At 38.0% G+C, this 27,385-nt stretch overlaps 1 protein-coding gene across 1 annotated transcript in view; it reads left to right on the forward strand.

Moving 5' to 3' along the window:
* The first annotated feature begins 2,360 nt into the window (after window positions 1-2,360).
* usp9 (ubiquitin specific peptidase 9) overlaps window positions 2,361-27,385 on the forward strand; it is a 196,747-nt gene continuing 171,722 nt past the window's right edge. The window contains 2 exon segments of the mRNA XM_052015032.1: window positions 2,361-2,842; window positions 4,791-4,836. The gene's annotated coding sequence lies outside the window, so the exon portion shown is untranslated.

The raw sequence follows: 27,385 nt of genomic DNA on the forward strand, positions 1-27,385 counted from the left end.
AGATGGAGCCAGGTGGGGGAGAGGGGAATTTGGAGACAGAGTCTAGAGGGTGATAAGTGGAAACAGATAAGGGGAAAATGTTTAGACAGATGGGGCTGGGGGATGTGAAGGGAGGGGTAAGGTAGAAACAGGCTGGAAGGTGATAAGTGGAACCAGATAAGGGAGGGATGATGGGCAAATGGAACTAAATGGGGGACAGATGGATGGGCCAGGGGAGAAGAAACCCAGGTAGATAGATAAGTGGGTGATGGGCAGATGGAACCAGGTGGGGGAGGGTGATGAGTTGAGATAATGAGGTGCGAGGAATCGTAAAGGTAAACAAAGGGAGAAAGAACTTAGGCGGACTGCTAGGAGTGGGAAAGGAGCACAGGGGATATGGGTTACTTCAGTTAGAAATGCAGCTGCTATTTTTGCACATCATGGTCCCAAAAACAGTAATATGAGAATGATTGGTTAGTCTGTTTTAACTGAAGATGAATGAGTGATAATAGCAGCCAGGAATGGACTATTTGAAACAGTGTCTTTGGATTGTTTATATCCACTGGAGAGGGCTGCTGGAATCTCAGTGTTGCACTAGTTCTCAAGCCTTTAAACTGGGATTTGAATCCATAAACCTTTGACTTATGATTGGTCCTCACAGAGACACATCTGATCCTCAAGCAGTTCCAGTATCTCATTACTGTAGATTTCCATCTTTGAAACTGTACTGCATGCAAATTAAGTTTCATGATATTCTTTATACCATAAACTGTCCAAAACTGAACTGTAATAAATACAGATACAGTTTAAATTAAAATCTAGAATATACAGACAATAAATAAAGATATATCATTAATACTTGGCTTCAGAAAAGCTTAATGCACATGAAAAGAAACTAGAAATCATTATCATATATTATCTCATTTGTATGCCTGTAGCAATGTAGGTTTCACAGTTTCGGTAATTTAGTTGTATGTAAATAACTTTGACTTTAAAGAATACAAATCAATTACAATGCATTTTCTATTTGCCACTTTGGTCGCTTTAACAATTTTTTTTGGACTGCTTCAACTATATGACCAGCCCAACAGTTGCAACCTCAGTGGCAACAAATAATCTGCTGGAGCAACATCTGTGGAAGGAAAGGAATTGTCGACGTTTTGGAATCAGAATTTGTTACCTCACACTTTATTATGAAATGTATTAAACATAGTTATCCTTAACATTTTCAGTGTTTTTAACAATTTAAATGAATTATTTTCCTAAACATTATTCATTCCTTAAGAAGTCTGAGCTTCAGAATTCCCTCTTTTTTTATCCATGTAATCTTCTTCAAAATGCCCCTTTAGTCTTTTCCATTTGCCAAACTTTAAATCACCTTTGTTGCTTTCTCCTTTGGCTCAGTCCTGTGAAATGCCTTGGAATATATTATAATCTTGAAGATGCTATGTGAATGAGAGTTTTTGCCATTTGGCATTTTCTTTCTGTTATAACATATTCAGAAAACAACATTTATATATTTCATATTACACATGTGACCTGTTTCAATAAAAATAAAGTTGTGTACCTTCATTTTAATCCTGGCTGTGGAATCTTTGGGCCATGTTACTTGGGTGTGTTTACATACTCTGAAACAAGTATAGCTTAATCAAACAACAATTAATTAAATTCAAAAGTTTAATCTCGTTATAAGTCTTTAAAAAGGGAAAGAAGATCTTGGTCAAGGAAATTCTTTTGAAAATAAATATCTACCTGAATTATTGTGGTGATCCATATTGGCTTTGAGGCTAATCCAAAACTGTAACACATAACGAGAAGGAAACACAATATTGAATATGGTGGGATATCCATGAAGTGAAATTGAAGAACCAAAAAAAGCATTTTTTTTATTCTAAGCATTCTTAGCTCAAAATATTTGAAAGTTCCTAACATCGTGTATTCTTTATTAAAATGTAGTGCTTGATGTTACGAGGCCAAATATTGCTATAGGTTTGCATCACAATGTCCTGGAAGAAAAACCTTCATTGCTTTCCTGCAACTTTGCTCACGCTTTCATTTTCCTTCAGCTGACTCGGGAGGAGCTTGAGCGGCAATTCGACGCTCCGTCGAGAGATGGCGCTTGTAAACGCGTACCCGCCTCTCCTGGCCCGGTGACATCACCATCCGGGGGCTGGAGATGATGCCCGGCCGGGGGTTGAATTGTTGGGAGTCTTCAGGTTGCGGCATGAGTGCTAGTGTGCTGTGGGCAGAACAAAAAATTGATGGAGTGAGGGGAGCAATGGCTGCGACAGCCTCTCCCTTATATTAAACAAAAACCCCAAAAACCGAATGGCCTGGAGGTTACGTAGAATTAGTCTTTTTTTTTGTAACAACAAGCCGGGCTTTTGGCGAATTTGAGTTAAATTTATTTGGGGGCAAATAAAAATCAAGAGGCGGCCTTAAACGAACGGGGCGGCGGCGGGGGGTAAAAAAAATCCCCAGAGAAGCCGGCTGTCGGAACTTTTGATCCCTGCCTTCTGTGCGGCCGCTCTCCACAGTTTTCTTCCTCCCGTGCGTCTCGGTGTCGTCGCAGGCCGTTGCGTCTGCTCTGTTTGTGCAGTTTTTTTTAATAACGCGCACCGCCGCCATATTGTTGTGTGGCTCGGTCCTGGTGAGAGCGGGGTTGGTGTTGGTTCAGAGAAAGGGTAACTGGGAAGATTGAGAGTGGGGGAGAAGGGGGGCAAAGGAACGAAGAAGAAACTGCAGGAAGAACAAAAAAATAAAGCCGTATCTCCTCTTCCACCTCTCCCCCCCTCCCCCTCTTCAATCTCACCCTCCCTACGCAACCAGGCTCGCAGTCCTGGCAAAGGAGACCTAATTCCTGGTAAGGCATGGGACTCTCGTGTCATTATAATATGTTTTATTCAATTTCTTGGAGAGTTTAGTTCAGGGATGTGAATTGCTGTCTGCGTTTATGCCAAGAGGACTGTGATGGGGTTTTGGAAAGTCTAGGAAAAGATTGAATAGCGATGGAGCTGTTTACATGTCTGAGGATTTTTGACGGCGACGGTGAAGCCGGCTGCTGCCTGTGTGAGGAGGAAAATGGCTGACAGACTCCCTTATCCGGCTGTATTTGTGGGGGGAAAGCACCCGTTTTTGTGCAGAAAGCCTATATTGGTTTGATGTGTCATTGGGCTTAATACAAGGTGGCAACCATTTCCTCTCTGTGTTTTAAAAAATAAGTCATCGTTTCTGTGAACGAACTCTGAATGGAATATTTCCCTTTTCATTTCTTGGACTGTTAAACGCCATTTCTGAGGTGGAGTGATTTTTTTTCTGATGGAAAACGTAGGCCTCGACTACGCCTGAAACATTAGGCCTAGTCTATTTTACGCCTTAAAACTCATTTTTCCAATGAATCGTTGTGTGATTCAAATAATTTGCAGAAATAGCATTCTAAAGTAATTTAAAACGATGTTCCACGCCTGTTATTGTGGTCTGTATCGTTAAGACGTAAATGTAGAGTCATGCACATAGAGTTGGAAATTTTAAGATTGACGTGTAGGTTAAGCTGCGAAATATCGTTCATATTTCAAGAAAAAATGTATGGTTTGTAAACCTGCGGTAGTAATGAAGCAGCAGTAACCTTAAACTTAGTTATGATTCTATTGTGAACTTTGTATATTTACTGGTTAAACTGGTATCAACTTTTGTATTCAACTGGTTTAATTTTTAAAATAATGATACCTATAACTGAAAGAGATTCTCTTACTGGAGCAGTTAGGTTGCTGTCAGTAATATGGGATCATTGTCAATTTGCAATAACCCTAGGCTAGAGACACAGTTCTGTCTTATTATTCATAAAAGTGGTCAATACGACTTTTCCAGTATGAAAGCTACATTATTACATCAGTGGTGCTTGTAAGAAAAACGTACGCAATTCCCTATAATAAATTAAAATAGTGTCATCAGCCATAATATCTTTGAAAGAATATTTCAGAAGTTAAGGTTTCCAGCTAGATGCTGCACAATGGTAATACCATATTAATGAAGTTGATTCCAGCAGAAGTTTAAACATGTTCAAAACTCCATGATATTAATGGCTGACACTGCAATTTATGAAATTACTGTTGCTTCCAGAGCTTTAGTTACTAAGAATTATCCATTTCAGATTTTGAATCTATGTACTTCAATTTTGGAGAAAAATTATATTCAGTAGTATTATAGACAAAAGTTGTGATATCTGACTTAAACAACAAAGAACATCGATTGCAGAGCTTGTCTTATTTGGAAAATAATGTATGAAGACAGTTTTCAAAGTATTTTTGAATTTCCAGAAATAAAACTGCTTCCTGGCCCAGCAATATCATTTAATGGCCAGTGAATTACTTCACTGGAATAAAAACAGAAAATGCTGGAATCTTTTAGCAGTCAGGCAGCAGCTGTGAAAAGGGAAAATGTTTTCCAGCTTCTGCAGATTTTCTTTTACTCACTCAATTCTGGACTCATTTTTATAAACTGAGGAGTTATAATGTGTACTTAGTTTAGTGGCATTTTCTTTCATCAAGATAAAATGTTATATTGCTTTGCCTGCTGATTCTGGAATATGAAAACTTGACAGATCTAGTCCTTGTACAGGAAGGTGATTTCTAATGACGGGGTTTATAAAACATGCAACAGTTAAGAGGCAGGTCTTTGCCATGTCTGGCCTACTGGGTTATCATTTCAAATGGAGTGGAATCTTGATGTGTGGATATTAGTTGATAAAGTGCCTAAGTTACACATGCGCACACACTATTTATCTTTCATCTTTTCCCCATTCTTTTCTGAAGGTGCTGATTTACTGGATATTGTTCCATGGACAGCAGCAGCCCTCAGGTATTTTGCCCAAATAATGATTATTGATGCAAAAGCATTGACAATGAATGTTGATAGTTATTTGATTGCAGGTGGCATTGCAGTCAAGATCATTCCAGTATTTTACATGCACACTTTGCAGTACGAGACACTAGAAAATATTCAGGAGCAGAAGTCTTGCTTGGCTGATTCTTTTTAGTCACTAATTACTCTTGCCCCTTTCTTCTGCTTCATCTCGTCTCTACCCAAAAATCTTCTCCAGCTGAGAAGAACTATCTTGGCACAGACAGAGAATCTAATGTCAATGTGGAGCCTGTTGGTTTTATCATGGTACCACACCAGGTGGTGCCTTCACAACTATGTCATTGGGACAGTATGCTCAAGGGACTTCTTATTCTGTTGATTTGTTTTTTGGACCTTCTTTGGCTTTTTGTTTATTGAATTGTGCTTCAACTAGTTAAAATACCATTACTAGAATATATAGTTTTGCATTTATCTTTTGAATTGGATATGCTGAAACTGAGGGGAGCTTACACATTAGGATTCGAGAATGATACAGGTTTTAGATTGTTTTGCAGTGGAAAACTACAGTTCTTTTGTAGCATCAGCAAGATATTTTTGTTACTTGCAGCCAAATATTAATCCATTAAAACTGAGCATAGAGATCTTAAAATGGATCACAACACAAGTTCTTGTTTACAGTGTAATGAATGAAAATTATTGGAGGAAGATGATGCAGTGAATTAGAATATCACTTAAAAGTGAAATGAGATTCATTAGAGTGAAATTTCCCCCAATGAATTTTTGCTTTTGTGCGAAAAAAATGATTGGGCTGTCAAAACAGGATTTTGTTAGGTTGCAATATGGTATTCATTAAATTGGCATCTCATTCAAAAGTTTGTATTGATGGAATTGGAACAGAATCATTATCATAAAGAGAGGTTAAAATTTTAGGGAAGAAGAATAACAATGTTAAGTCTAAAGTGGTACTGTTGGCACATTAAGAGAAGAGGGAATCTGGCTTTGTTGCTTTACTGTTGCTCATGTTTAACGTAATATAACAAGTACTGCACTATATCCTATCTAATTTGTCTTTAGATGCACTGTATTCACTACATTTTGGCAACTTCAAAATTTAAGTGTACTGGTCAATTTAAGAAATGAAGCTCAGCACCATGGCTAATTAAAGTCAGAATTGGTTTTGCATTACTTGTATGCAATGCATCAAGCTTCTGTGGGTTTGAATAAAATTTCGCACTTGTGTAAGAGTTCACTGATAATTTTAATTGTGCATTTTCAGTGGCCTTCATAGAGCATTGCACAATTTGTAGATGTGTTTATTAATGTCTTTATAGTTGTTACTTAATTCGGAAAGAGGCTTAAAACTTGGAAAAAGATTTGAGCAGGTTTTAAGAAATTTAAGAGATAATGGAAAATGAATGCTTGGAGATAACCTTAACATATTAGTTAATGTAACATTCTTTGATTTTTTTTTCAAGTAAGGCCCTCTTTGGCAAAAAAAAACTTGCAATATGAGAATGCCAAAACTACTAAATTAACAGTTTACTGCATCTTTATACTGCATCTCACACTTGTACTTTCTTTTCGTTTCACTCTATTTCAGTTTGCCTTATTTATTTTCCCCTTCCCAACATATCACCACCCTGGCCCTCTTTACTCCTCTTCCTCCCTTCACTCTCATTCTTCTGACTTCACTCCCTCTGCTGTGGATAGAGTGCAACCATAGCTAACAAAAATACTGGCAAACAATGGTCATTTTGAGAATTGGGAGGATTTTGGTAATGTGCATTGCATGGCTTAGGATATGACAGAAAATGAAATATTGGAGTAAAATACCAAGAGAAGAAAACATAGTATGTTTTTAGAGGTATGTGAAATATTGAGATTAGCAACAGTAAACATGGGTCACACAGGACAGAAGCTGCAAGGCGAGAACATTAAATACATGTGTTGTGTTGTATTTCTGTATTTTAACATAGAACACTACAGCACATTACAGGCCCTTCGGCCCACAATGTTGTGCCGACATTATATCCTGCTCTAAGATCTATCTAACCCTTCCCTCCCACATAGCCCCCCAATTTTTCTATCATTCATGTGTCTATCTGAGAGTCTGTTAAATGTCCCTAATGTATCTGCCCCCACAACCTCTGCCGGCAATGCGGTCCACACACCCACCGCTCTCTGTGTTTAAAAACTTACCCCTGACATCCCCCTTATATCTTCCTCCAATCACCTTAAAATTATGTCCCCTCATGTTAGCCATTGTTGCCCTGGGAAAAAGTCTCTGACTATCCACTTGATCTATGCCTCTTTATCTTGTACACCTCTATCAAGTCACCTCTCATCCTCCTCTCCAAAGAGAAAATCCCTAGCTCGCTCAACAAGTTATGTCAGTCTTGCTGCTTATTAAGCTTGTTCAATAAGAGAAACCCATTCTTTAGTTAGTTCATTGTTCTTCATAACAAGGTATGTTGAACCAGTGGTGGCTCACGGACCTTAGTATCCCATCAATCCAAAGTGGAGCTCCAACGGGTGGAGGCAGTGTGGGCAGGAATGGAGTCTGGCGAGCGAATATCTCGGACGTCAGTAAAGTCATTAAGAATATTTTAGAAAGTGTGGGAAACCAAGAAGCTAATCTGAGTGAGGAACTTGAATAAATCAGGGTTCGTAAAATGTTAAGACAACGGATGCGATTAAAACTCTTAATGTACTGGTCACCCTCTATCCTGTGAATTCAAAGAGGTCTCTAGAGAGACAATGGTTCTATTGACTTTAATGTTGGAAAGATTATACAATGGTGCTCTTGGATTCAAAGGTGGCAAATGTATCTCTGACATTCAAATAAGGAGAGGAAAAGGGAATTCTGCACCAGCTGGCCTGACATCAGTGTGAAGTGAAATGCTAGAATCTAATATTATGGATCTGATATCAGGCAAATATCAAAGTGGATTTCAGAAAAGGAAGTTGCTTTTGACAAATTGGTTGGAGTATTTTGAGGCTGCAATACGCTGGATAGATAAAGGCGAGTGGATTTGTAAAAGGAATTCGATGAACTGACATCTGACATGTTTGCTCGCCAAACTTGTTCCTGGCCACTGCCTCCACTTTGGATTAATGGGATAGTAAGGTCTGTGAGCCGCCACTGGTTCACATACCTTGTGATGAATAACTGAAGTAATGAAAGAATGGATTTCTCTTGAACAAACTTAATAAGGAGCAAGAAGACTGACATAACTTGAACTAAAATACAAAAATAAAAGTTGGAACTTTCTGTGGGTTATAAAATGATTGCCAATAGTGGACCCCAGCTTTGTAACTACTTTAATGAGAAGAACGTGTTTTTACATCTCAAACTTAATTGAAATTGTTGGTAAATTGGAAGCATTCAGAATCTAGAATTGAAATCTGAAAGTAGTAATTAAGCAGCAGTTTTAGAAAAGTTTTTTAAAAAATTGCATAAAATTGACATAAGCAGTTTGGAATTGGTGTGTTGTACTGTTTCAACATGTTTAAGTAATAGAATGACTTAAAATAAATTTAATTACATAACCACCTCTAACTACACAACCGCATAATCTTCGTACATGGTTTGTCTTGGCATTTATGATGTCATTGGATAGAACTTTGTGATGTCAGAACTGATGGAGTTCTTTGCAAAATATGTTCTCTGACTCTATAATCAGAGGTTTTATAACTTGAAATATAAGAAACAAGCAAAGAGTGGATACAGTTATCTGGTTTTACATATTTTAGAATAATGACAGTTAGAATGCACTGAATAATTCAAGGTAATTGGTTGAAGTTGTTAGCTGAAGATGTTACATTCTTCCTGTATGATGTCATGGCATGCATTCTTTTCTTTTTCAATCTTTTTATTAGTTTTCAAATTAATACAGATTAATATATAACTTTAATATATGATATAATACATGTAATACAGAGATCAGGAGAACAATCATAGGATAGGTAATCATAAAGAACAAAAAAAATTTAAAAATCTGTAGATCCCACAGTCTCTTAGTAAATGAATATAATATAAAAGAAAGGAAAGAAAATGATTTATTATATATAAAAGAGAAAAAAATCACCAAATCAATAAGAAAAATTATAAACAATATATCAAACCAAACTAAACAGAAAAATTAAAAAAAAACAAAAAGACTGGACTGAAATTTCTCAGTAAAAACAGAGCAATATTATGTCGTGAACTCCGTTCCTTTAAATTAGAAAGTTATTAAAAGGGGATCTACATCATGTGAAAATATTGGATAAATGGATTCCAAATATCTTCAAATTTAAGTGAAGGATCAACAGTACCACTTCTAATTTTTCCCAAGTTTAAACATGATATAGTTTGAGAGAACCACTGAAAAGTAGTAGGGGGTATTGGATCCTTCCATTTAAGCAAAATGGATCGTTTGGCCATTAATGTAACAAAGGCAATCATACGGTAAGCGGAAGCAGATAAATGGCCAAACTCTATCCTTGGTAATCCAAAAATTGCGGTGATAGGGTGAGGTTGTAAATCAAAATTCAATACAGTTGAGATAATGTGAAAAGTGTCTTTCCAATATTTTTCCAAAAGAGGACAGGACCAAAACATATGTGTCAAAGAAGCCACATTCGATTCACATCGGTCACATATTGGATTTGTATGGTGATTAAAAATGGGCCAGCTTATCTTTTGACATATGGGTCCTGTGAACTACCTTAAACTGTATAAAAGAATGTCTGGCACACATTGAAGATGTATTAACTAAATGAAGAATTTTCTTCCATGTCTCTGTAGGTATAGATGTCTGGAGTTCACTTTCCCATTCATTCTTAATTTTGTCCAGTGATTCTGGACGTATTTTCATAACTAAATCATAGATTGTTGCTATCAAGCCCTTCTGATAAGGATTAAGACCTAAAATTTTTTCCGTAATTTCAGTTTTGTGAGGTGTCGGAAAAGAGGGTATAGTAGCTTTTAAAAAATATCTAATCTGCAAATATTGAAAAAAGTGTGATCTAGACAAATTATTTATTAGACAGTTGGCATGCATTTGTTATGATTAGATTTTTGCCAGTTTGGGAAGAAATGACATGCAGTTGAAACATTTATGTGTTCTACGTATCTGAATTTACTTGAGGGTTCTTTTGATACCTGAATGACTTCTGATAACAGCAGAAATTACTGTCATTATGTGATATCCTGCTGTTATAAGACTATTGAACAGTTCCCTAGTACGATAAAATGGACTCTTGACCTCACAATCTACCTCGTTATTGACCTTGCACCTTATTGTCTACCTACACTGCACTTACTCTGTAAATGTAACACTTTATTCTGCATTCTGTTGTTTTCCCTTGTACTACTGATGTGATGAAATCTGTATGGATGGCATGCAAAACAAAGTTTTTCACTGTAGCTCTGTACATATAAACCAATTTACATTGGTGAACAAAGTTAGACCATATGGAGTTTTGGGTAGTTTATTATTGTACATTGAGAAATAGTTAACAACTAGGGAACAGAGTAAGAATAAATGTTTCCACCTTGGGTTTGCATACTGACCAGCAGTGGACTGCAGGGATTCATGCTTTGACCCCAAGTATTCAGTCTATAATCATTTGCTGATGTCAAGAAGTTATGTGAGTAGTAATGAGAACGCAAAGGGGCATCAAGATTATGTGGACTAAATGAGTGACTGGGGAAATAACGTGGTAGATAGTGAACAAATTGAAATAATGCTAGTCCTGATGAGGGGTCTCAACCTGAAATGTTGACTATCCATTTCCCTCCATAGATACTGCCTGACCTGAGTTCCTCCAGCATTTTGTGTTTCTCCAGATTTCCAGCATCTGCAGTCTCTATTGTATCTCCAAATTGAAATGTGTCATTCCCCTGCATTGGGGAAAAGTAAATAGTAAGATTTTTTTGAATGATAAGAGATTACAATGTATTGTTCAGATACCTGGTGTCTTTGTACATACGTATGTCACTGCATACTGACATGCAGGTGAAACAAGGAAGGCCAATTGCCCAAAAATTTGAATTAAACATAGTTAATAAATAAAAATTTATGCTGCTGTTACCCTCTTATTCAAGATGTTCCTTAAATTTTTTTTCCAAATGTTTAATCACAAGTGAGTTATGGTTTCCTGTCAAATTCCACTTAATAGGTGTCCTGGGACAATGCATGATTCTTTGGCCTAAATATTTTTGTTGTGTCCTTGATTTTGTGTAATAGTTGAGAATGGTACAGAATTCAAATGCAAAATTGGTGGTAAATATCCAAGAATGTCAAGTGGTTGAAAATGAAATTTAAGTTTTCATCATTGTAAACCATTGGCTCTTTTTATCCTGAGCAGGGCACACATTGTGTCATAATCTGTTGTCAAAATAATGATGAGCTGAAGGCTCTTGTTCCTGTGAAAGTGTTACAGCAGTGATGGATGATTATATGGAGAAAGATGAGCAAAAACAAGTGCAGATGCTGGAAGTCAGTAACTAAAACAGAAATTGCTGGAAGTACTCATCAGGTCAGATGGCGTTTGTGAAAAGAGAAACAGAATTAATGTTTCAGGTCAAAGACCTGGCTGGCAAAGTGTTTTCAACTGGAAAAGTTAACTCTTGTTTTTTTTTCTCACGAATGCTGCCTGATCTGCTGAGGTTTTTCAGCATTTTCTGATGGGGGCATTTTGAAAGTCTGTTATTGTATTCTTTTGATACTTGAGCAAAATGTGCATCTCCCTGTTTGACTTCCTGTAAAAATGAATGGAGTGGCGAAGTTGTTTAACTCCTTTGTGATTCTAAACTAACTTCATCACAAAGTCAAGTAATTTTAAATAATCTTATAATATCGTTATAGATGTTAATCGCTGCTACTCAGCTTCTGCTACTGAAAATCATCAAAGCAGAGTTTTAATTCTTTCGGGTGTTGAGGATTAAATTTTCTTTCATCAGTTCTCTTGCAATCCAATCTTTTTTTAACTTGTTTTGATACTGATTTTACTATTCTTGCTTGCACTTCCTTTTCAGTCCTTGTCTTGTGAATTTCACTGGAGAATTGCAATTGGTTAAGGTAACGTGGTTATTAGCCTTGTTTCCTTGACTTGCATTGAATGCTAAACTATTTCCATCACTTTGTCCCAGAAACACACAGTGCAACATATCATTGCATTAAATGGGCAAGGGTAAGGTACATTAATGGCAGGCATAGTTCATTGACTGATGAAAGTACTTTCTGGCTCATAATATTTTTCAACATTTTCTGAAAGAATGTAAAAGCAGTTACTTTCTGCTTGGCACACTTGTCCAACAGATAAGCATCATGTTCTTTTAATGTTTGACACTGGCTACATAAGATTGTAGAAGCCTTAAATAACCTACAATGTTGGACAATGCTTTTAACAGTCGAATTTGTTGCTACCTTTAAAACAAATTCTTTGACGAGGTAAGCCTAAAGAAAATTTGCTTTAAAAACTGCACTTTTCTGGACTGTTAAACAAAGTTCTGGTCATTGTTTTCTTAAAAATCAATGAGCCCCTGTAAATTGGAAATTGGTTCCTCAGTAGTTGAAAAGACGGGAAGTCGGGATGTGTGTAGTCATGTACTTGGCTCACCAGTCAGCCCTTGGGGAAGAAAAAGAAATGCTGGGTTTTTATTAGCTTGTTGAGCAATTAAATTCATAAAGTATCTGCTGGAGGAGGTGGCAGATACAATTACAATGTTTAAAAGGTGTTTGGACAAGTACTTGGATAGGAAAGGTGGAAAGGGATATTGGCCTAATGCAAACAAATGGAATTAGCATAGAGTGGTATCCTGATCAGCATGAACAAGGTGGACAGAAAGGGCCTGTTCTGTGCTGCATGATTAGAGACAGAAGGATGGTTCTCTGAAATGAGGATTTGTTTATTCTGAAGTAGTTCCAAACTGGAAATAGAATTTTTTGTTAAGAAAAGTGTTAATTAAATATTCTGGTAAATGACATTCACTTGCTAGACGTGCAGTGATTGGTGCTTATTTGCTGTCTGACCACAAACAAAGATGGTGGTTAGGTTGTGGCCTGATAGGGATCAAAGATTGGCCTCGCTTTCTTACCTACAAAGCTGTTTGTCCTCATCCAACCCCAAATACGAAAAGATTCAGCCATCAATTGTGATGGATCTCTCATGTTCCTGAGATGCCAGTGAAGCAAAGCCTGAAGCGTTCCTCATATTTGTAGATGAGTGGGTCATCTTTGTACTGTCTATGTAGTTGGAAGCTGGGGATGGCAATACTGTAACTTAACTCCCAGAAGTGTTCCTTTTCTCTTGTTATAGGCCACCAAATAGTAGTTGTAATATTGGCATAGTATAGATCAGGAAATTAGAGATACAGGGATAATATTGTTTCATGGAGAACTCAAATCTACTTATGGTCTGAGCAAGTCAAATTAATGGTTGTAAGATGGAGGTCAGTATCAAATTTGATACTGAAAAACCAGCAAGGAAAAAGGCTATGTCAGATGTGGTATTTTGCGATGAGAAAGGGTTAATTCATCTAGTTGTAGAGGCGTCATAATCAGAGTTTTTGTCTTCATCAGCTGAGGCACTGAGTACAAGAGTTGAGATGTCAGGTTACAATTATAGAAAACACTGGCTAGGCATAGTAACAGGCCATTTGGCCCACTGCATCTATGCAAACATGCCTATCGATACTAATTCTATTTGCTTGCATTAATTTTATATCCCTTTGTGCCATTCGAGTACCTGTCTGTGACCTCTGGCAGCTATTTCCAGATACCAATGACTCTTTGTGTGAAAAATTTACCCCATAGATCCCCGTTAAACCTTCCCAATCACAGTAAACCAATGCCTTCTAGTTTTTGACACCCCTACAATAGGAAACAGAGAGTCTATCTCCCCTATCGTCTGAAATAACTTTGCATACCTCTTGGCTCCTTCACTCCAGGGAAATGGACCTAGCCTATCCAACCTTTCCTTGTAACTTGAGCCCTCCAATCCAGCCAATATCCTTGTAAATCTATTCTGCACCCTCTCTTGCTTAATCACGTCCTTACTATGGTGTGGTGACCAGAGCTGCACTGAACACTAAGTGTGGCCTAGCCAGCATTTTCTATAATTGTAACCTGACATCTCAACTCTTGTACTCAGTGCCTCAGCTGATAAAGACAAACACACCATATTCCTTTCTCACCACCCTGTCTATCTGTGTTCCCATTTTCAAGGAATTATGTACTTGTATCCAAGACCTCTCCATTCAGCAACACTCCCCAGGGTCACTGTATAGGTCCTGTTCTTGCTTGCCTTTCCAAAATGTATCACTTCACACTCATCAGAGTTAAATTCCACCTACCATTCCCTTGCCCACTTTCCTAGTTGATCTATATCCTGTTGTAACTTGGGCACCACCTTCACTGTCTACTATGCCGTCAATTTTGGTGCCATTTGCAAACTTGTTAATCAGCCATCGACCTTCTCTTTTAAGTCATTAATAGATGTGACGAACAGCAAAGGACCCAGAATCGATCCCTGCGGCGCATCTCTCGTCACGTGGCTCCAATCTGAAAACCAACCCTCCACTACCACCCTCTGGTCTCCTACCACCAAGCCGACTTTTGTATCCAATTTGTTACCTTGCCCTGGATCCCATGTGTTCTAACCTTGTGGACCAACCTGCCATGCAGGATCTTGTCACAGGCCTTGCTAAAGTCCATGTAGATGATGTTTTGTGCCTTGCCTTTGTCAATTCTCTTGGTCCTCTCATTATATAAAAACAAAATTCACTCAAATTTGAGACATGATTTGCCATGCACAAAGCCAAGCTGACTATCCTCAATCGGTCCTTGCCTTTCCAAATGGAAATAAATCCTGTCCTTCAGAATCCTTTCCAATAACTTTTCCACCACTGATGTAAGGCTCACTGGCCTCTAGTTCCCTGGCTTATCCCTGCTTCCTTAAATAAAAACACAAGATTAGCTATCCTGCAGTCTTCTGGTACCTCACCTGTGACTAATGAAGATACAGAAATCTCCAAGGCTCCAGCAATCTCCTCTCTTGCTTTCCCATAATATCTTGGGATAGTTACTACCTGGTCAGGCCCTGAGGATTTATCCACCTTTCTTTTTCAGGGCCTCCAACACCACCTTTGTTATTACCTTTACGTATGATAGAGCTTTTATATTGAACTTGAAAGTGATGGAGTTCAATCCAAAAGTTTCCCTTGTTTAGAGAAGGTTGACTGGAAAACTATATTAATAGGTTTGGTGGTCACGCCATGGGGTTAGCATTAAAAGCAATATGTGATTTGCAAAAGAAAAAGATAGATTCCCTTTAGGCACAAAAACCCAACAGGAAAAGTCTGCGATAGAAATATTAAATCAAAGGAAAAGGCTTCATAAAATTGTCAGAAATAGTTGTTTATCTGAAGATTGGGAGCATTTTAGAACTCAGTGGAGGACGGTGAAATGGATCAAGCAAGGAAGGAAAGAATATGAGAATAAACTGGTGAGAAATGTACAGAAGCACTTGCAGTCCATTTTTAAGTATGTGAAAAGGGAAAGACCAATGTGGAGAATTTATAATCAGGATATGGGAATGGCAAATACTTTTGCATTCTCTTCTGTGACACAAAAAAAACTGCTAGAAAAAAACCAGATATTCAAGAATCCAGTAGGAGTAAAGAATTGAGGGAAATTTATATGAGTTAAAAATAACTACGAGGGAAGTTGATGAGACTTAAACTGATGAATTCCAAGGACCCAGATTAACTTTCCAGTATTTTGAAAGAGGTGAGTTTTGAGTAGTGGAACCATGGGTTATCATCTTTGGAAAATTTTACAGATTCTGCAATGGTTCCTGCAGATTAGTGGGTCACATTTGTTACCCTGCATTTGGGTAAGGAGGGAGATTGAGAACAGTGAACTACTGACCTGTTAGCCTAAGATCAGTAGTAGGAAAAAAGTTAGAATCAATAGTGAAAGCTGTAATAACAGAACACTTTGATATGAATAAAGGGACCACTGTTTTATTGGGGTCTGCGTTCCTAGAAAGTCCATATCATTTTTTTACTGCAACGTGAAATCGCGTCATCTGGGTATACATCAAGAAATGTGGGTTGAAATAAGAATTATGTTTAATTTTTCTTTCACACAAATTTTGAGAGACTGAATTTTATTCAGTTTCTTAAATTTTTTGGTAGTGATTTGTCAATTCTATAAGGACAAATTTCTGTTGCTTGAATGGTTGTAATGGAAGGGGGACCTGTAGTAGATGGAGCAGAGTTGGCATGGATTTATGAAAGAAAAATCATGTTTGACTACATTCCTGGAGCTCTGAGGGCTTGATGAATAATATAGATAATGGGGAGCAAGTGGATAGGATGCATTTGGATTTCCTGATGTCTTTTGACAAATTTACACACAGGAGATTGGTTAATAAGTTCAGAGCACATGGAATTTGGATAATACCCTGGTATGGGTTGAGAATTAGTCACATAGAAAACAAAAAGTGAGAATGGCAGTTTCTTAGGTTGGCAGGTTAGGACTGGTAGGTGCACAGGCATGGATGCTTATATCTTTGCTATTCATAATCTATATCAACTGAGGGGCCCCAAATGTAAATGTTCCAAGTTTGCAACTGGTAGGGTTGCAACAACAGGATGTGGATATTGACATCACAGGGTTTGCTCATGTATTATAACCTCTTTGTGTATTTGTTGGTAAATAAGTTTTGAAAAGCAGAGTGTAGGAGTGTTGTTTTGCTTGATGGGGCTTTACTTAATTGCTTCATCTTTTAATTTCTTGCACAGTGCTGCTCTGAAAATCCAAGCAGAAAATCTGGGTTTCTGTCATAATCAACTAATTGAATACTTCTTTTGTACATTGTCAATTGAATGGCCAGTTCATGTTTTTGGTTGTACGAACAACATTGTTTAAGAGCACAATGTTATTCCTGAATTGAGAATATTAGAGTTGTATCCACTGTATTGCCCTGAATTGTTACAAGTGATGTACTGTGGCAGATGTGATGCAGAAAGAATGAAAAATAGTATAGGCAAAATGTGCAGCTCTAAAGGGTGTATAGGAACTGAAAGATGTTGTAAATTTACAGATAGCTTTGAAAATGGCAGGGCATGTTGAGAGAGTGGTCAGTACAGCAAATGGAATTCCATAAATAGAAGCATAGTACACAAAAGTTGGATAGTTATGTTGAACTTATATAAAATACCAGTTATGTCACAGTGAAGAAAATTGCAAAAGATTTGAGTTGCCAAACTTAAAGGAGAAGGGAAACGCCTTGCAAGGATTCAGGAAAGATTTATGGGACTCTTTCTGGCGAGCAGAGATAAATTAGATTGGAGAAAATGGTGCTTTCTCCATGGGGTAAAGGCAAAGAGGTGTACAAGATCATAACTGATTTTAGATGGAGGAAGCAGAGGGAAGCTGCACCTATTTGTGAAGGGTTCAAGGATCAGGAGCTACAGGTTTGAAGTTTTGAGGAAAGGATAGAAGGAGGATATGCAGAAAGACTTTTAAGCAGAGTGTAATCATGATATGAAACTCATTGACCACTTAGGTTGGCAGAATCAGAGTTTATTTAGGCTATTGGAACTTAAAGGAACAGGAATTTAAAGGAAAATCTGTGGGCCTTTGCATAAAGAGTGGGGTAATGGAACTAAAGGAGCCACTACAGACCTTATTATCCAAGTGGCCTGCTTTGCCATAACAATTCCACGATTCATTACCTTTTCATTTCAAATTCCCAAGCAAGTAAATGGGCTGGATTCTTTGTGACCCAACCCATGGCTCCCATGAACACTGCACCCCATCCTGTGAGATACCTGCAGCTGCATTGAGTTGGGTCATGAGGATCCAATCGAGCTGAAGTTTTCTCTGCTGTAACTGCCCAACAAAAAGGTGTAGTCTGTAAGTGATAATCAGGCAGCAGTTGGTTCTGCCTCTAGACCACAATGATGGCCTGTTAACATTTGTTGTTAAGACCTTTGCTGGCTGCTCCAAAATGTCTTTGATGATTGGAGCCTTAAAATGCAATTGAAATAAAATTGAAAATTATTTTTAATTTTTAAAATTATTACTTAAAGTAATACAACTGTAACTGGAAGTATTCTGAATTACAGTAAAGAAACCAAAATAATTTACTTCAACAACTTTTCCATCTTGGTCAAATGAATGGGGCTGTGCTCCATAGGTGGAAAGCTTAAGGTGCCACATACAGTGTACATCCGTTTCTCAGTGTGACTTAATTCCATTCCTGCAGTCTGTGCTGAGTCCAGTGGATTTGGATGTCAGATGGGCTACGCCGCACCTCTGAGTCTTGGGAACTGCGGTGCACAGGCATGGAAGTAAGGAGCATGCTGATTCATGCTGTTAGCTGGCTTTTTTCTCTCGAATTGATGACTGAAAGAGAGTACGAGTTAGGCCTCCTTTATAAACTCTGTTAATTCTGTGACTGTCAACACAGCTGAATCGTATGTTATCGTAATCCTTTAAGGAATTCCATGCTCCTCTTTGATATCATGTTGTAAATGTCCTGAGGTGCTATGTGGAAGTCAAACAAAAACAATTGTTGAGGAATACCAAAGTGCAAGGTAGGGGACTGTTGGTAGTTGAAGATGGTGAGGAGAAACCTGAAATCATTTTCATTATGTATTTTTAAGCTTTACATTGGATTCTTGGCAAAATGTCAAGGTTGTTCCAAGGAGGCTAGCAATGCAAATCCATGACTCTGTTTTTGCTCCACTAGGTTAGTTGGGCAGTAGTTTTTCTAAAAGCTTTTTTTTGTTGTAAGGAAAATATTTACAAAAGATGGTTTTTAATCAGAAAACAGTATTGTCATACAAAAATGAAATGTTCAGGACAGCTTCCGTAATGACTTGGGTTCTCAAATGATTTTAGCTAAACAGTAGTTGATGCTTTCGGAAATAAAGTTCAGGGATACCTGTGAGTTGGTTCAAAAATGCAAGGTGCCCTCTTGCAAATGGTTTAAAAACTGTGATTGATGATGGAGGGCTGAGATAAATGAAGGAAAAGGAGGGAGTTCAGTGATCGGTTGAAAATTGAAAGATTTGAAAAAAATCTTTGAAGTTGGCATATTGGGGAATGAGTCAGAGTAATATGACATGGATAGAATGGTATTGAGAAATGGAGACATGAATGTAGTATCTTGTAGTGATTTTGATTTATAATTTTGACAGGGAATTCTATTGAAGCAGCAGCATAATCAAGCCCAATGACCAAGTGCATGCTTTCAGTAGAACCCTTGTACAGTAATCATTCATGGAACTTGGGTTAATGTATCCCAGCCTTTTTATATTCCCTGAGAGTGGAACAGAGCATTGTAAACTAACAGGCATTCTACAGATCATATTCCCTTGACTGTAGTGGTAGGTATCTTTATGTGCATGAAAGAAATAACTGGCAGGGAAAAGACAACTTTTGGGCATCGCCTCTAAAAATAATTTGCTTAAAGCTAATCGTGCTCATTTTGTTTTAAAATGCTGTTCTTTATTCAAATGAAATTATAACATTAGGTTATTACTATCATAAACCCTGTATTTGTTGAATTTTGGCATTCAAACCATATATCAACAAATGATTACATTTTGCAAACCTTGTGCACCACCTAATCTTTCACCTACTAATATCACCCCCTCCGCAGCCATAAAATGGGCCATTATGATCCTTCTGAAAATTATAAACTACCATGGAACAGTTATGTAGCTTGTACCTTAAGTTTGTTGAGCAGCTCCATTTCTGGGTAGTTCTGTAAATAAAGGTAATGTGATACTGAGTAAACTCATGTCGTAGGTTTAATGGTTTGTAGTGGTAGGCTGCTGAAAACTTCCTCATCTTTCTAGGTATTGAAGTTAGAAACTACAATACTTGAGCAGCTTGCTGCTAGTTCTCACTGATGAAGAAGACCCCCTGCAAGGGGTAGAAGGGAATCAATGCTGATTTGCTACCTTGGTTTAAAGTTAGGGATTTTTCAACAGTGGGTGGAAAAAAATGAGGATAAAAAGATAAGCTAACCAATAATGCAATTGTTTTTCTTTCTAGCTGTCAGCTATACTCATTATGTTCCCTTGGTAAATAGAAGTGCAGATGCTTGCATTGATTGTAAAAGAAAAAAAATAGTTTTCTAACCACAGACAACTAGATCAACAGAAATAGTGCCATTTTAGGTGCATAAACAGTTGAGGGGTAGAAGTGGTAGTAAGCCATAAAGCCCACTAAGTCTATTTCATCATTTTGTAATATTTTGATAGATTCTATGCCAATCTCATATAATTTCCTGACCCCTTCGTTCTTGAAAAATGTATCTATTTCAACCTTGACTAGGTGACAAATTTCACAGACAAATTTCAGTGTGAGAGAGAGAATCAAAGATTTATAACCTATAGGTAAAATTAGTATTCATCTTGGCCCTAATTGGACTGTGCCTTTCAGGTCTGGACACTCCACTGAGAAGAAACAATTGTTCAACATTTACCGTCAATCCCTCTTGGAATCATCTATCTCAGTGAGGTCACCTCATTTTCTCAGAAGTCACTTCTCATGCAGAAAAGGTCAACAGTCCTATCATCTTTGTAATCGCCTGTTATACCAGTATGTTTATTTTCTATGTCCTGTGAATGAGCACCCCCGATTCCTCCCTCTCTACAAACATTAACCAGTTTGCTCATATAAAAACTGTGCAGTTTTGTATTTTTTAATGGAAGTATTTTTATATCAAAGCTACCAAAGTGACTAACATCACATTTTCTCACATTCCATCTACTACCTTGCCCACCAACTTGCCCACATTTGCAGACTCCTTGTGTTCGCCCCATTACACCCAGCCAACCTGGATGTATAACACTGTCTTCTCATCTAAATCCTTAATATATAATGTGAATAGCTGATTGCCCAACATAGAATACCACTAGTAACAAAATGGTAATTTGAAAACAATCTATTAATTCCAACTCTTTGTTTTGATTATTTAAACAATCATCTATGTCAATATGTTACATAAGGGTGCAGAGTTTGTGTAACAACCTCACCAAGTGCCCTTGGAAAATATAAATATACTATATCTGCTGGTTACTTCATCTATCTTGGTATGGTTCTGGAAAAAATCTAAGAATTTGTCAAGCATGATTTTCTTTTCATAAATTTTGCTGTAAAGCATATGTACAGGCGCTACCTCAAAGCTCTACCAACCTGGGTTCAATTCTGTTCTCTGGTACTTTGTGGTCTTTTGGTGCTCTGGTTTCTACACAAATCCTAAAAATGTGTGGGTTAGTAGGTTACCATAAATTGCCCCTAATGTGTAGTTGAGTGGTAGAATCTGTGGGGAGTAAATGGGAATAACTGAAATGAGTTAGGGTAGGGTTAATGTAAAAATGTTTGCCTGATGGTCAGTGCCAAATTGGGTGGAAGGCCTGTTTCAGTACTGTATCTCTCTCTGACTCAAACCATGTTGACACTAAGACTATAACTTTTCTAAGTGCTGTTACCACATTAATGTGGTATTTTTATGACAAACTGGTATAAGGCTAACAGCTCTGACGTAGATTCACGTGCACCTCCATGCATGTACACTGAATTGGGTGCTCTCGATGTGGCCTCTACATCATGAGGCTAAATGTAGACTAGGACACTGTTTTGTGGAAGATTTATGTTCCCTCTGTAGTGGCCAGCCTGACCTCATGGTTGCATAACAGTACCTGTAGTTCCATCTGGGTAGTCCACAACCCAATGGTATGAACATTGAATTTTCCAACTTCAGATAACCCACACTCCCTGTGCTCCTTTCTTTCTGGTTCGTCCCCCCCACCACCACCACCAACTCCATGTCCCCACCTGATCCATCTGCCAATCACCCACACACTGCACTTTCTGGTTCCCCTTTCCCCAACTGGTTTCATCTCCCCCTTATCCCTCCCTTATCTGATTTCACATCTGCAGATTCCAGCATCTTGTTTCCACTTCAACCCCTGTCTTTACCTCTCCTTCGCTCCCATTAACCTGGCTCCATCTGCCCCCTTTTTTAACCTCTTTCCTTAACTGTTTCTACCTATTGCCCACCAGCAACTGTCTCCTGACTGCACTCCTCCTCCTCTCTGCCTGGCTCCATCTATCCGTCATCTCCCTCCTCACCTGGTTCCACCTGTTGCCTGCCAGACCGTACTTCAGCCCTCCATCACTATTTTATACTGCCTGTTTTCCCTCTACACTCTCAGCCCTGATGGAGGGTCTCGGCTGAAATGTTCTCTTCCTTTGCCTCCACAGATGCTGCTTGACCCACAGAGTTCCTCCAGTAGTTTGTTTTTTTTTCGCTCCAGATTCCAGGATCTGCAGTCTCTTGTCTCTACTCATATTTTGATCTCTTTTTCCCTGGAGGATCCCTTGCACTGAGATTGCTAATTTACCCTGTTCTATTTCACAAAGAGCTTTTAAAAGTGAGAACTCCTAATCAAGTCTGGTTCTAAATGAAACTGTTACTCTTGCATAAAATATTGTATTAACAGTCAAGGGCTAGAGTTATATTCCAAATGATGAAAAGGAAACTCTTTAATACTAAATATGTGATACACCGATTTGACAATTGCTTAAAATTATTTCAGATTATTTATTACAATACGTTGTGAAATTCATGATTTAAAAAAAATTATCTGACTTTGATTAGAGTAACTGATCATTTCCTTGTAATGATAATGTTAACACTGAAGTGTTAAAGGCTAAGAAATAATTACTATTTGGGTTTTTAATTCAGGATATGCTTTGATTCGGAATTTTAGCCACTGTTGTAGCAAGATGCGACTCCAGATTCTTGGGTTATGATTTGATCTGTCTGATATCTTGATAATTTGCAACAAAGTCATAAATGGAACAGAACATCTTCCCCATTTGAATGACTATTAGCATATGTTTACAGTTTATCTTTGGAAAAAGAAACTGAATAAATATTTTCGTGCGTAGGCTTAAATTTGATCAATTTATTGAAGAGGTAATGGATGTGAACAGAAGCCATAATATCACAGAGGTTTACAGGAACTTGTTCTTTCTTGGAAGAGAGCAAATTATAGAAACTTATACTAACTGGTAATATTAAACTGCAATGTGAACTGAATGGAAAATAAAGTCCCTGAATATTAGCTGTTAAAGTGGCTTTTTCTGTGTCTCCTTTTGGGTTTCAGAAAGTCTAATTAAAGCATGAACAGCCAACAAATAGTTCTCATTGTAAATAAGCTAGTGAAAAATTAAATATGTAATTCCAAAAGATGTACTGGTACATTAGTTGTAAATAATCTCCCTTAATGTAGGTAAGTGGCAAAAAAATCAAAGGAGAGTCAATGGGCTGCACAGCTCAAGGGTGAGAGGATGGGACTGATAGGGAGCCTGGATTGGCCAGATAGGCAAGAAAGATCTCCTATCATGTCGTATGTATGGAGGTGCATGAATGAAGTAAGTTTTTTTTTGCAGAAGATTGATTGAAGTAGAGGCACAGAAAATGAAGTTTTAGATAACAAAAAGTGAAAATGTTGGATCACCTGGCAGGTTGAAGATCTGGACAAAGGAAGGCTTCCCGTGAGACAGATGAGCTCTCACCAGAACTAGAAAGAAAAATTAGAAAAAAATTAAAGTTGTCGAGTAAGGGGAATGGGTGGAAGAAACAAAAGGATTATAAAGGGATGGAAAGCAGGAGATATTAAATGTTAAAACTGATGTTGCAAGGCAAAATGGAATGGTTATAGGATAAGGAAAGGGGTAAATTGGAATAACAAGATCATGAGCTAAAACTCGTACTTAGTCTGAGTTGGTTTGTGCTAAGTGTAAAGCTGATGTAACTCAATCTAGTGTTGAGCTTATTTGAAGGGTCCGGAAGGTAGGCTGTTTGACCCCTCTCCTGTTCTATCATGTTAATAAGATTATGGCTGATCTTGAATTCAGCACCACCCTCCTGCTCTAACCCAATATGCTTAATTCCTGAGTCTAAAAATCTTAACTATTTCTGTTTTGAATATATTCAGCAACTGAGCCTCTATAATCCTCTTGGGTAGAGAAATCTGAAGATTCATTGGTCTGAGTTAAGAAATTTATCCTTTGCCCAGAATGACTGACACCTTGTTTTCAGACTCTGATCCCTGGTATTTGACACCCAGCTGGGGAAATACCAACTGCATGCATTCTATCAAGCTAGGTAATTTTCATTGAGAACATCTCTTGTTCTAAGCTCAAAAGATTACAGGCCCAGACTTGATCTCTCCTTGGATGGCAAACCCACCATTCCAGGAATCAATCCAGCATTGCTTCATTGTATTCACTTTATTGGAGGTTTATCTTTTCTTGGGTCAGGAGACCTGCACACAGCATTCCAGATGCGCTCTCATCAGTGTTCTATGTAATTGGAGCAAGACACCTTTGCTCTTGTACTCAAATTCTCTTACTGTTAAGACCACAAGGCTTTGTACTTGCATTTAATTTTGTGATGTATCCAAATCCTTCTGAACACCAATGTAACAAGCTTTCTACATTTTAAAAAAAAAACTGACTTTCTATTTTATTTGTATTAAATTAAATGATGATACAGCTCTCCTCATATTCCAGCTGATGTATTTTTGCCCATTCACTTAACCTGTCTATATCGCTAAAAGGCTCTTTGGATCTCCCTCACAGCCCACACAATTAGATTTTTATTGCCAACAGATCTGGATATATTATGTTTATCCCTTCATCCAAGTTATTGATATAGATTGTGAAAATGTGGAGCTCCAGCACCAATCCCTGTGGCACTCCGTTAGTCTCAGCACCTAACCTGAAAACAATCTATTAATTCCTGCCCTGCTCTGTGTTTCTGAGCTGTGGACTACCTACAAGTAAGATGCAGGTGACAGTGATTAGAAATGGGTAAGATTTAAAGTGATAGTTAACTGGAAGCTTGGAGTCAAGTTTGTGGTTAAATGGACATCTATAGCAAATTGGTTGGACTAATCTGGAGTTACTGGACAAAATAGGAGTGCATAGGATTAGGGATAAATATATTGGCATGAATAAAGGATTGGCTAACAAAGCAAAGGGTTGGGATCAATGGGTCACTTTTGCCTGGCATCATTAATTCTGTGATACCACAGGGGTCAGTGCTGGGGCTTCAACCATTTGGAATTTAATTCAATGCCTTGGACAAAGGGACAGTGTACTGTTGTCAAATTTGCTGATGATACAAAAATACCAAGTTGAGTAAGCACAAGGAGCTTGCAAACAGATACCGTGGCATGCAAAAATTTGGGCACCCCTGGTCAAAATTTCTGTTACTGTGAATAACTAAGCAAGTAAAAGATGACCTGATTTCCAAAAGGCATAAAGTTAAAGATGACACATTTCTTTAATATTTTAAGCAAGATTTTTTTATTTCCATCTTTTACAGTTTCAAAATAACAAAAAAGGAAAAGGGCCCGAAGCAAAAGTTTGGGCACCCTGCATGGTCAGTATCTAGTAACACCCCCTTTGGCAAGTATCACAGCTTGTAAACACTTTCTGCAGCCAGCTAAGAGTCTTTCAATTCTTGCTTGGAGGATTTTTGCCCATTCTTCCTTGCAAAAGGCTTCTGTGAGATTGTTGGGCCGTCTTGCATGCACTGCTCTTTTGAGGTCTATCCACAGATTTTTGATGTTTAGTTCGGGGACTGTGAGGGCCATGGAAAAACCTTCAGCTTGTGCCTCTTGTGGTAGTCCATTGTGGATTTTGAGGTGTGTTTAGGATCGTTATCCTGTTGTAGAAGCTATCCCCTTTTCATCTTCAGCTTTTTTCCAGACAGTGTGATGTTTGTTTCCAGAATTTGCTGGTATTTAATTGAATTCATTCTTCCCTCTGCTAGTGAAATGTTCCCCGTGCCACTGGCTGCAATACAAGCCCAAAGCATGATCGATCCACCCCCGTGCTTAACAGTTGGAGAGGTGTTCTTTTCATGAAATTCTGCACCCTTTTTTCTCCAAACATACCTTTGCTCATTGCGGCCAAAAAGTTCTATTTTAACTTCATCAGTCCACAGGACTTGTTTCCAAAATGCATCAGGCTTGTTTAGATGTTCTTTTGCAAACTTCTGATGCTGAATTTTGTGGTGAGGATGCAGGAAAGTTTGGAGAAAAAAGGGTGCAGAATTTCATGCAAAGAACACCTCTCCAACTGTTAAGCACGGGGGTGGATCGATCATGCTTTGGGCTTATGTTGCAGCCAGTGGCACGGGGAACATATCACTGGTAGAGAGAAGGATGAATTCAATTAAATACCAGCAAATTATAGAAGCAAACATCACACCATCTGTTTAAAAAAAAAGCTGAAGATGAAAAGAGGATGGCTTCTACAACAGGATAACGATGCTAAACACACCTCAAAATCCACAATGGACTACCCTCAAGAGGCACAAGCTGAAGGTTTTTCCATGGCCCTCAGTCCCCTGACCTAAATATCATCGAAAATCTGTGGATAGACCTCAAAAGAGCAGTGCATGCAAGACAGCCCAAGAATCTCACAGAACTAGAAGGCTTTTTCAAGGAAAAATGGGCAAAAATCCTCCAAACAAGAATTGAAAGACTCTTAGCTGGCTGCAGAAAGTGTTTACAAGTTGTGATACTTGCCAAGGGGGGTGTTACTCAGTACTGACCATGCAGGGTGCCCAAACTTTTGCTTTGGGCTCTTTTCCTTTTTTGTTATTTTGAAACTGTAAAAGATGGAAATAAAAAAAATAATAAAATATTAAAGGAATGTGTCATCTTTAACTTTATGCCTTTTGGAAATCAGGTCGTCTTTTACTCACTTAGCTATTCACAGTAACAGAAATTTTGACCAGGGGTGCCCAAACTTTTGCATGCCACTGTAGAAAAGTTAAGTGAATGGGCAGGAAGTTGGTAGGTGGAATATAATGTGGGAGGAAGAATGGAAAAAGAAAATTATTTAAATGGAGCGAGATAACAAAATGTTGTAGTACAAAGGGATCTGTGGGTCCTAGTGAATGAAATGTGAAGAGCACAGCAAGTAATTAGACTAATGCAATGTTGATCTTTATTGCAAGCAGTATGGAGTATAAAAGTGGGTGAATTTTGATGCAATTTTTAAGGTGCATGTGAGACTGCACGTGGCTTACTGCATACAGTTTTGGCCTCTATTGAGGGAAGGATAAACTTGCATTGGAGATAATGCAGAGAAAGTTCACCAGGTTGATTCCTGGGATGAAAAGGGTTGATGTAAGAAAGGTTGACAGCATTTATCTAAATACTCATTGGAATTGAAAAGAATCAGTAATGATCTTGACATAAAAGATTCTGAGGGTTTTTTCAGGGTGGATGCTGAGAAGATGCTTCCCCTAATAGGGGGCATCTAGAACTAGGGAGCATAGTTTCAGAGTAAGAGTTTGCTCATTTAAAACAAAGGTGAGAAGGAATGTATCCTCTGTAGTTCATAACTCTTAGTAATTTTCTATGCCAGAGAGCTGTAGAGGTGGAGCTTGACAGATATTTGAGCTATAAAGAAGTCAGTGGGTGTGGGGAAAGAACAGG

This window comes from Pristis pectinata, chromosome 4 (genome assembly GCF_009764475.1).
Source record: "Pristis pectinata isolate sPriPec2 chromosome 4, sPriPec2.1.pri, whole genome shotgun sequence".
Taxonomy (NCBI): Eukaryota; Metazoa; Chordata; class Chondrichthyes; order Rhinopristiformes; family Pristidae; genus Pristis; species Pristis pectinata.